Below are 9386 nucleotides of genomic sequence, written 5' to 3' on the forward strand. Positions count from 1 at the left end.
TTAGAGACTTTAATCACAGCTACAGAATCCTTTTTGTATGCCCTATAAAATAACCCAATCCTGGGAATGGTATCTTCCATGGAATAGCAATCTAGAAGATCATCTTAGAAGTGTGCCCACCTTGGGTTTCCTTGCAGAGGGAAGCTCACTTCTCAGACGGTACCCTTGGTTACCTCTGTTTACCTCTGCTAAAGGCACTACTCGATAGCAGCAGTCATGGCTATGGATTTGGGACTCCGTTTTGAAAGAGCTGACTTTAATCTGGTATTTCTTTTAATTTCAGGTACAAATAATAGGGTGGACATTCTGGTGTACTTTGTCATTATTTGCATTTCCAGGGCTGTTCCCCTATAAAAGTGGGTGTATGTGGGAACACTTCAAAAATCAGCCGTTGTGGTCTGTCAGAGACAGCAGCTAGGAGCTCTCCTGGGTGGTGAGCGGGCCGGGGAGAGGGAGCCAGAGTGGCCAAGATGCCAGCAGCAGCCCGGCGTACCGCCGTGCGGGCAGCCTGAGTGATGAAGATGGTGGCCCCCGGACGCTGTTCTCCTCCAACAGCGGCTGCCTGTGCTGCCGTGTCCTGGCTGGCACCATCCTGCCGGGCACCCGGTACCTGATCTTCAATGCTGTAGCGCTGCTGGCTCTGTTGAGCGCCCTGGCTGATCCAGATCAGTATCACTCTTCAAGTTCTGAACTCGGAGGTGACTTTGAGTTCATGGATGATGCCAACATGTGCATTGCCATCACAATTTCTGTTCTCACGGTCCTTATCTGGGCAGTGGCTGTGCATGGAGCATACAAGCAACATGTGACCAGGATCGTCCCATTCTTCTGTTACCAGATCTTTGGTTTTGCCCTGAACACCTTGGTTGCAGTCACTATACTTGTTTGTCCAAGTTCCATCCAGGAATACACACGATAGTGCAGTTCAGTTCAGTCACTCAGTCGTGTCTGACTCCTTGCGACCCCATGAATCGCAGCACGCCAGGCCTCCCTGTCCATCACCAGCTCCTGGAGTTTACTCAAACTTATGTCCATTGAGTCGGTGATGCCATCCAACCATCTCATCTTCTGTCATCCCCTTCTCCTCCTGCCCTCAATCTTTCTCAGCATCAGGGTCTTTTCCAATGAGTCAGTTCTTCGCATCAGGTGACCAAAGTATTGGAGTTTCAGCTTCAGCATCAGTCCTTCCAATGAACATTCAGGACTGATTTCCTTTAGGATGGACCGGTTGGATCTCCTTGCAGTCCAATGGACTCTCAAGAGTCTTCTCCAACACCACAGTTCAAAAGCATCAATTCTTTGGCACTCAGCATTCTTTATAGTCCAACTCTCACATCCATACATGACCACTGGAAAAACCATAGCTTTGACAAGATGGACCTTTGTTGGTAAAGTAATGTCTGTGCTTTTTAATATGCTATCTAGGTTGGTCATAACTTTTCCTCCAAGGAGAATCATCTTTTAATTTCATGGCTGCAGTCACCATCTGCAGTGATTTTGGAGCCTCCCAAAATAAAGTCTGTCACTGTTTCTCCATCTATTTGCCATGAAGTGATGGGACCATCTATTTGCCATGAAGTGATGGGACCAGATGCCATGATCTTAGTTTTCTGAATGTTGAGCTTTAAGCCAAATTTTTCACTCTCCTCTTTCACTTTCATCAAGAGGCTCCTTAGTTCTTTGATTTCTGCCATAAGGGTGGTGTCATCTGCATATATGAGGTTATTGATATTTCTCCCAGCAATCTTGATTCTAGCTTGTGCTTCCTCCAGCCCAGCATTTCTCATGATGTACTCTGCATAAAAGTTAAATAGGCAGGGTGACACTATACAGCCTTGACGTACTCCTTTTCCTATTTGGAACCAGTCTGTTGTTCCCTGTCCAGTTCCAATTGTTGCTTCCTGACCTGCATACAGGTTTCTCAAGAGGCAGGTCAGGTAGTCTGGTATTCTCATCTCTTTATTTTCCAAAGTTTATTGTGGTCCACACAGTCAAAGGCTTTGGCATAGTCAATAAAGCAGAAGTAGATATATTTCTGGAACTCTCTTGATTTTTAGATGATCCAATGGATGTTGGCAATTTGTTCTCTGGTTCCTCTGTTTTTTCTAAATCCAGCTTGAACATCTAGAAGTTCACAATTCATGTATTGCTGAAGCCTGGCTTGGAGAATTTTGAGCATTACTTTACTAGCATGTGAGATGAGTATAATTGTGTGGTAGTTTGAGCATTCTTTGGTATTGCCTTTCTTTGATACTGGAATGAAAACTGACCTTTTCCAGTCCTGTGGCCACTCCTGAGTTTTCCAAATTTGCTGGCATATTGAGTGCAGCACCTTCACAGCATCATCTTTTAGGATTTGAAATAGCTCAACTGGAATTCCATCACATCCACTAGCTTTGTTCGTAGTGATGCTTCCTAAGGCCCACTTGACTTTATATTCCAGGATGTCTATCTCTAGGTTGGTGATCACCCCATCGTGGTCGTGAAGATCTTTTTTGTAAAGTTCTTCTGTGTATTCTTGCTACCTCTTCTGCTTCTGTTAGGTCCATACCATTTCTGTCCTTTATTGAGCCCATTTTTGCATGAAATGTTCCCTTGGTATCTCTAATTTTCTTGACGAGATCTCTAGTCTTTCCCATTCTATTGTTTTCCTCTATTTCTTTGCATTGATCACCGAGGAAGGCTTTCTTATCTTGCCTGGCTATTCTTTGGAACTCTGCATTCAAATAAGTATATCTTTCCTTTTCTCTTTTGCCTTTCCCTTCTCAACTGCCTCCTAATTTTCCTCACAAAGATGATATCATGTCAGTGAATCCTATCTGTTTGGTCCTCATTATTTTTCTGTTTATCAGCATTATCTTGACTTTTAAGGATTATTTGATCAGCTGTGTTTGGAACTGCTGGGCTTCCCTGGTGGCTCAGAGGTTAAAGCATCTGCTTGCAATGCGGGAGACCTGGGTTCAATCCCTGGGTCGGGAAGATCCCCTGGAGAAGGAAATGGCAATCCACTCCAGTATTCTTGCCTGGAGAATCCCATGGATGGAGGAGCCTGGTGGGCTGCAGTCCACGGAGTCGCAAAGAGTCGGACACGACTGACTGAGTTCACTTCACTTCACATCAGTGGCAGGAACTCCTCTGATGCCCTGGTTTATGTTATCAGCAGTGACGCTGCAGTGCTGTTACTCCCTACCACCGCCGCCCTGTGTGTCTGCCTAAGCCTGGAAGTGGGGCGTAGCTGAGAGAGACAGCTTAATTTTACTTCTGAGATGAGCTCTCTGAGCTTATTTCTTACTGAAATGCCAAAGCTTAAAACTTTAGGTGTTAGGTTGAAACTCTGTCGTTTGAAACCTGGGCTTTAGCTAGAGCTCTGTGATGGAGTAACTGTAGACTTCTCTCTGTGGGGGTGGGGTGGGGTGGGGAGGGCCCCCCTAGTCTTCGCTCTGCATCAAAACTTTCAACAATCTGGATGAACCTTTGTCCAAGGAGTCTTGTATATGCTGAGCCCCAAAGGTGAAGACATTATGACTTTTCACTCCCTTTTTCTCTTTTGGAAGTGTAAGCTAAAGTCAAAATTAGACCAGAAAAAATCAGTTGTTGTTTGTTGTGACTGAATTGGCAGTGACTCCTATGTGTTTGTGTTACTTGGTCAGTCGTGTCTGACCCTTGCTACCCCACAGACTGTAGCCCACTAGGCTCCTCTGTCCATGGGATTTCTCGGTTAAGCACACTGGAGTGGGTGGCCATTTCTTGCTCTGGAGCATCTCCTGATCCAGGGATGGAATCCAGGTCTCCTGCCTTGCAGGCAGTTTCCTGCATTGCAGGCAGATTCTTCACCAACTGAGCCACCAGGGCCATGTGTTTAGCTGCCTCTACTTCCTTTTTCTCCAGGTCTTAAAGCCGGACTACACTTCTCAGTCTGGCCCTCAGCTGTGGGTCTGGTAACTCACCTCTGCCACAATTCTCCCCTCCCTCCATTTCTTGCCATCTGGGAAGCTGGAAATCAGAGGATTCCAATGCCCTAGGTGGTGGTGGAGACACAAGTTCCAAGGAGCCTGAGTCCTGAGAAATTGCCTGAAAGGGAATCATACAAGACGGCTGCCTGACCAAGAACACCTCTATTGAACTAGTTCATGAATGAAAACAGACTTTTTGTGTCAAGCACTGATAGGCTGGAGCTGATTGTTATAACAGTGAACCTCCCCTGACTGGTACAGCTGGATTTTACACTGCCTGTGGCTGTGTACTGAGATATGTATTGTAGACCTTCATTATCTGCAGGTTCTGCATCCACAGATCCAACCAACTATGGATCAACCGATATTTGGAAAAAATTTCAGAAAATTCCAATAAGCAAAACTTGAATTTGTCACTCTGGCAACTATTTGCATAACATTTGCATGGTAATTATATTGTATAAGTACTATTTACATAGCATTTACATTGTATTAGGTATTATAAGCAATCTAGAGATGATTAAAAGTACATGGGTGGATGTGTGTAGATTATATGTAAATACTATACCGCTTTATATAAGGGACTTGAGCATACATTGATTTTGATAACTTCAGAGGTCCTAGAATCATCCCTAGTTTTGCTGAGGGACAGCTGTATCATTAATATGATTGTTGTCACTTTTGTTACTTTTTTGTTAAACAAAAAGCACAATCTATATCCTATCCTATTAAAACTCAAGAAATGTAAGAAAATATTTGTTATATTGGGGGGATTAAATAGTATTCAATTTCTTTTTTTTTTTTGACTAAACAATTGAAGTTTTAGGACAATGTCTGCATGAATCTACTTGTAACAGGGAAATGATTTAAATTTTCTTTTATTAGTTAAATTGGTCTCTTGTAATTAGTAAAATAGAAATCTAATTGGTTTTCTTTTTATTAATCTAATTAATTTGTATAAACATTGCTCCAGATTAAAGCCCAAATATTTTGAGAACATGTACAGTGAAAACCAGGAGATAACAATGGCTGCTTATCAAGTCAGTCCCTACATTTTCAAGTTCACCTTTCTTACCTTTCGTTCTTATACAATGATGTCATTGCTTAGAATTTGGCTATTTCCAGTAAACCAATGTGTGATTTTAATGACCCTACTGAATGATATTTTATTTTGTACACTGAACTCACAAAAAAGTCAATAATGTAATTCCAGTTTATCTAATACAATATCTTGATATGTAATAGACAAACATATTTTGGAAACTCAAGGTAACATTTTTATTATTCCATGGACTTTATTGACTGATTTCAATCAAGGTAGAAATACCTTTGGGCTGAGTTAGCCCATCCCCACAGGAATGAACTGTTAGAAGAAAGATAAGTTAGGGGAAAACAACAAAAACAACAATATTAATATAAACAGTGAATAGAACAGAAAAACAATGTTTGAATTATGATAATTTCTGATAATTTGAAGTAGTAGAGGTGACCAAATGCAAGAAAAATGAACATAAGGATACTCAAATAAGTGATATTTGAGCTAGAAGAAAATAAAAAAATCAAATATAGGCAAACATTTTGTAAATTATAGGCTTAAGAAAAGGGAGAAAAAGAAAAATCACTCCAAACTAAAAGAGACAAGCTGTATTAACTGAAGACTATTAGCAAGGAGAGAAAGGAATGTAGAGAGTACGAAATGTTTAAGAAAAAGGAGGAAACCCTGTCATTTGTGACAACATGGAGGGCATTATTCTAAGTGAAATAAGCTAGGCAGAAAAAGACAAATACCTCTGATATCACTTATATGGGAAGTTAAAAAAAAAATTGAACTCATAGAAAAAGTAGGATGGTAGTTGCCACGGTTTGGGGGTGGAGGAAGTAGGGAGAAGCTGGTGAAAGGTTACACATTTTCGGCTCTAAGAAGAATAAGGTTTGAGGAGCTAATGTATAACGTGGTGCATTGGCAGGCAGATTCTTTACTGTTGCGCCACCAGGGAAACCCCTATGGCTGAAATTTGCTACGAGAGTAGAACTTAAATGTCCTCACCCACCTCCCACCAAAAAGAGGTAAACATGTGAAGTGGTGGATGTGTTAATTAACTCGATGGAAGGAATCCTTTCACAATGTATTATACCTCAGTGAAGCTGGGGGAAAAAAAGAAGGAAAACAAGCTTTAAAATAATTTCAGATTTCAGTTCCACGCTCAACTTGGCTGTGACCTAATTACTTAACTACTCTGAGTTCAAGTGCCCCCAACTCTAAGATGAAAATAATGATATCTTATAAGATGCCTGCAAAGCTGTCTTAAGCTTTCCAGGTCTAAGCACACAGTGGAGTCAGCCCCTCTCCTGTCAGATCAGTTCTCTCTCCTTCCAGGGTAATTAAGTGGTACCTGGGCATGTGACTGCTCATTCACTCTTTATTCCCCAGCCTACCAGTAATTAGACTTGGTCCTGTGACTACATTCTCACCAGTAGGATGTGGGTGGACACTAAGATGCTGGGTGTGCCTCTTACGTGCCTCTTCCTTGATTAGGACCAGTGGAGGTCCAGCTTTGACTGCGTGGGTGAGGCCAAGGCCACAGGCCCTGAATGACAGCGTGGAGCAGAGCTTCCAACAGTCTCGACTACTCAGCTCCCATGGTTCCGGGAAAGAGCAGCGTACTTCTATCCTCTTCAGCTTCCATTAAGGGAAGCACCTGAGACAAAATGAGGAGGAGGGTCTAGACATGGCCAGAAGAGTCATCCGAACATGAATAGACAGCTGGGTGGTTTGTGAAAGCCATGAGGGGGCCCTTGAGTCAAAGTCAGCTGCCAGACATTTGGGAAATTACCCAAGATCAAGTATCAGAGCCTGGATCAGAACCCAAGTCTCCTTCTTTGTTCTTAGACCAGTGTTTTTTTTTTTTTCTTTTTTTGGTGGAAGGGAAAATAAATAAAACCTTTAGGAGGTCAAATGGCTTTCCCAGAACTGAAGGAGAATTTTGGTTCAACCCATTCTGAGTTCAGTGATAGAGCATAAAACTTCCTGGAAAATTATGTAAAAGATAACCTGTTTGCTATATAGCTTGCTGGGAACAGGTCCATGTTGACACCAAGAAAATCACCAGAAGAGTACCAGTGCCAAACCCCTGCTTTGTATTTGCAGCTTCCCTTCAGCAAGCAGAAACCCTGTAATCTCATGAAAAAAGTGCCGGCCAAGGTCATTGACCAGGTGAATCATCTCCCTGGGCTGTTTCCTCATAGGTAGAGTAAGAGGATTGGACCAGTTTTCTGCAAAATTTCACCCGGCCCTACGCCTGAGGATAGGTATAAACTTTGTGGCTTTACTAAGGAAGGGCAAGGAAAAGTATTGGTTTTCTGGGTGGGGGTGAGATAATGCCAGGGGTGACTTTTTAGAATTGTACTGAAGGTATCATGAGAGCATTGCATCAGATACTCTTAATCTGCCCAGCTCGGGAAGTAAATGATGAGTAAGAATTAGTAGCTGACCTTGAGGAGCTCAGAATTAAGTGGAAGTCTTATGTGGGAGTTAGTGTGGGATGGGGCAAGGGAGAGGGCATTGAGGGGAGTCCGGGGGAAACTTGGGGAATCACACAATCTCTGATTTGGCTTCTTCCAATGAAATAGCAACTCCTCAGGAAGGTTGGGAGGATTGGAAATAAAATAGATAAGCTGACCAGCACAGCATCTGGAACAACAGTGGTACCTACAAGATGGTTTACGGTCATGACTAGTGCAGGGTGTAAGGCTGAGTGACAATCTCCCCAGGCTGCCCTTTGCCCACCCCCAACTCTGCTCTAGATGAAGAGACTGCTTTATTGGGGTGCTCACAAGTGGGCTTCTTCGGGTGTGAAACACTCTCTGAGGTGAGGTGCAGGGTTAAAAGGAGCTGATGGGGTCTTCCCTGGTAGTCCAGTGGCTAAGACTCTGTTCTCTCAATGCAGGGCGCCTGGGCTTGATCCCCTAGTCAAGGAACTAGATCCCACACACTGCAACTAAGAATTTTCGTGCTACAACTAAAGACTTGGTGCAGCCAAATAAAATAAATAAATATTGAAAATAATAATAAAAAATAAATATAGCTGATAGACTTAGAGGAGAGGCTAAGTGGTCTAATAGTAAGGAATTCATTGAGGGGAGCTGAGAAGTCAAAGGAAAACGGTGCTTGGGCTTGGAAGAGGAGAGGCACAGGAGGTGGGTGATGGCTGAGAGGTTACGGGGTAAGAGAACTGGGAGGTGGGGGCAGGGAGGGCTGTGTGTTGGGGGGGGAGTTAGAGGGAGGGCAAGTAAAAGTGTAACAAGATTTTGAATGGGACCCCCACCTTTATTTTTGAGAGATAAGTTAAAGAATAAAGGCTTCCCTTTTTTGAATGTTTTTGGCTGCTGTGCCTCTTTAATGTCAGTGAAACGCAGAACCGCAAGGGTTTGGCATCCCAAATCCTCCCACTACATAAATACATAATTGGAATGCATTGTGGTGACAGAGGTATTTATTGATACAAAGACCTGTGGGCGTCATGGGAGGAGCATTTCTTTCTCCTGAATGGGTCAGAGAGAAGGCAGCAACTGATCTGTTTGTGGGCCAGGTTTGACTCTTCCTGGATAAATGATCTTGGTAAAGTCATTCAAACTGTCTAACTCTTGACTTCCTCATCTACAAATGAAGAATGATTAAGAAATGCCCTCCTTAAAGGTTTTGCACAAAGATCAAGTGAGGTATTGAATATATAACATGAAATGGAGAGGCTGGTGGAACTCTAGTTGAGAGTATGGGTTTTGAGTTTGGGTACACGTGGGTTTGAATTTTGGCTCAGGATACTGTGGACAAGTAATAGGATATTTGTGGGACCCAATGGTCAACACACAAAGAGCTTTACACGTGCCTGGCACAGGAGAGGCACTCAAGTGTTACTGAATTGCCTTCACAAATCTTGAAGCACTGTGAAAGTGGCTATTACTAATTTTATGATTCAGATTAAGGCCCAAGAGTGCCAAACTGTAGAGGTGAAAATGCACAGAGGGTGGGGATGAAGTCCTGTGTTAGTTTCCTGCTGCTGCTGAAACAAGGATCACGAACAACACAAAGTGACGCTCTTACAGTTCTGGAGGTCAGTCTGAAATGGGCTAAAGTCAGAGTGCCACAGGGCTGATTCCTTCTGGAAACTTTAGTGGAGAATCTGTTCCCTTGCCTTTTCCTGCTTCAAGAGTCTGATTCCATTCCTTGGGTGACAGTCCCTCCCATCCATCTTCAAAGACAGCATCAGAGCGTCTTCTCTCCTCTCTGGCCCCTGCTCTGTCCCTGCAACTTCTTCCTAAGGACACTTGTGATTTCATCAGGCCCACCCAGATGATTTAGAAAACTCTCCCCATCTCAAGATCTGTAACACAATTACCTCTGCAATTTTTTTTTTTTTTTTTTTTTGCCAAATA

General features: G+C 43.0%; 1 pseudogene; it reads left to right on the forward strand.

Moving 5' to 3' along the window:
• Positions 1 to 515: 515 nt before the first annotated feature.
• LOC122422013 lies at positions 516 to 6643 on the forward strand (annotated as a pseudogene).
• Positions 6644 to 9386: the final 2743 nt, after the last annotated feature.

The sequence above is a fragment of the Cervus canadensis genome, chromosome 19 (assembly GCF_019320065.1).
Source record: "Cervus canadensis isolate Bull #8, Minnesota chromosome 19, ASM1932006v1, whole genome shotgun sequence".
Classification (NCBI taxonomy): Eukaryota; Metazoa; Chordata; class Mammalia; order Artiodactyla; family Cervidae; genus Cervus; species Cervus canadensis.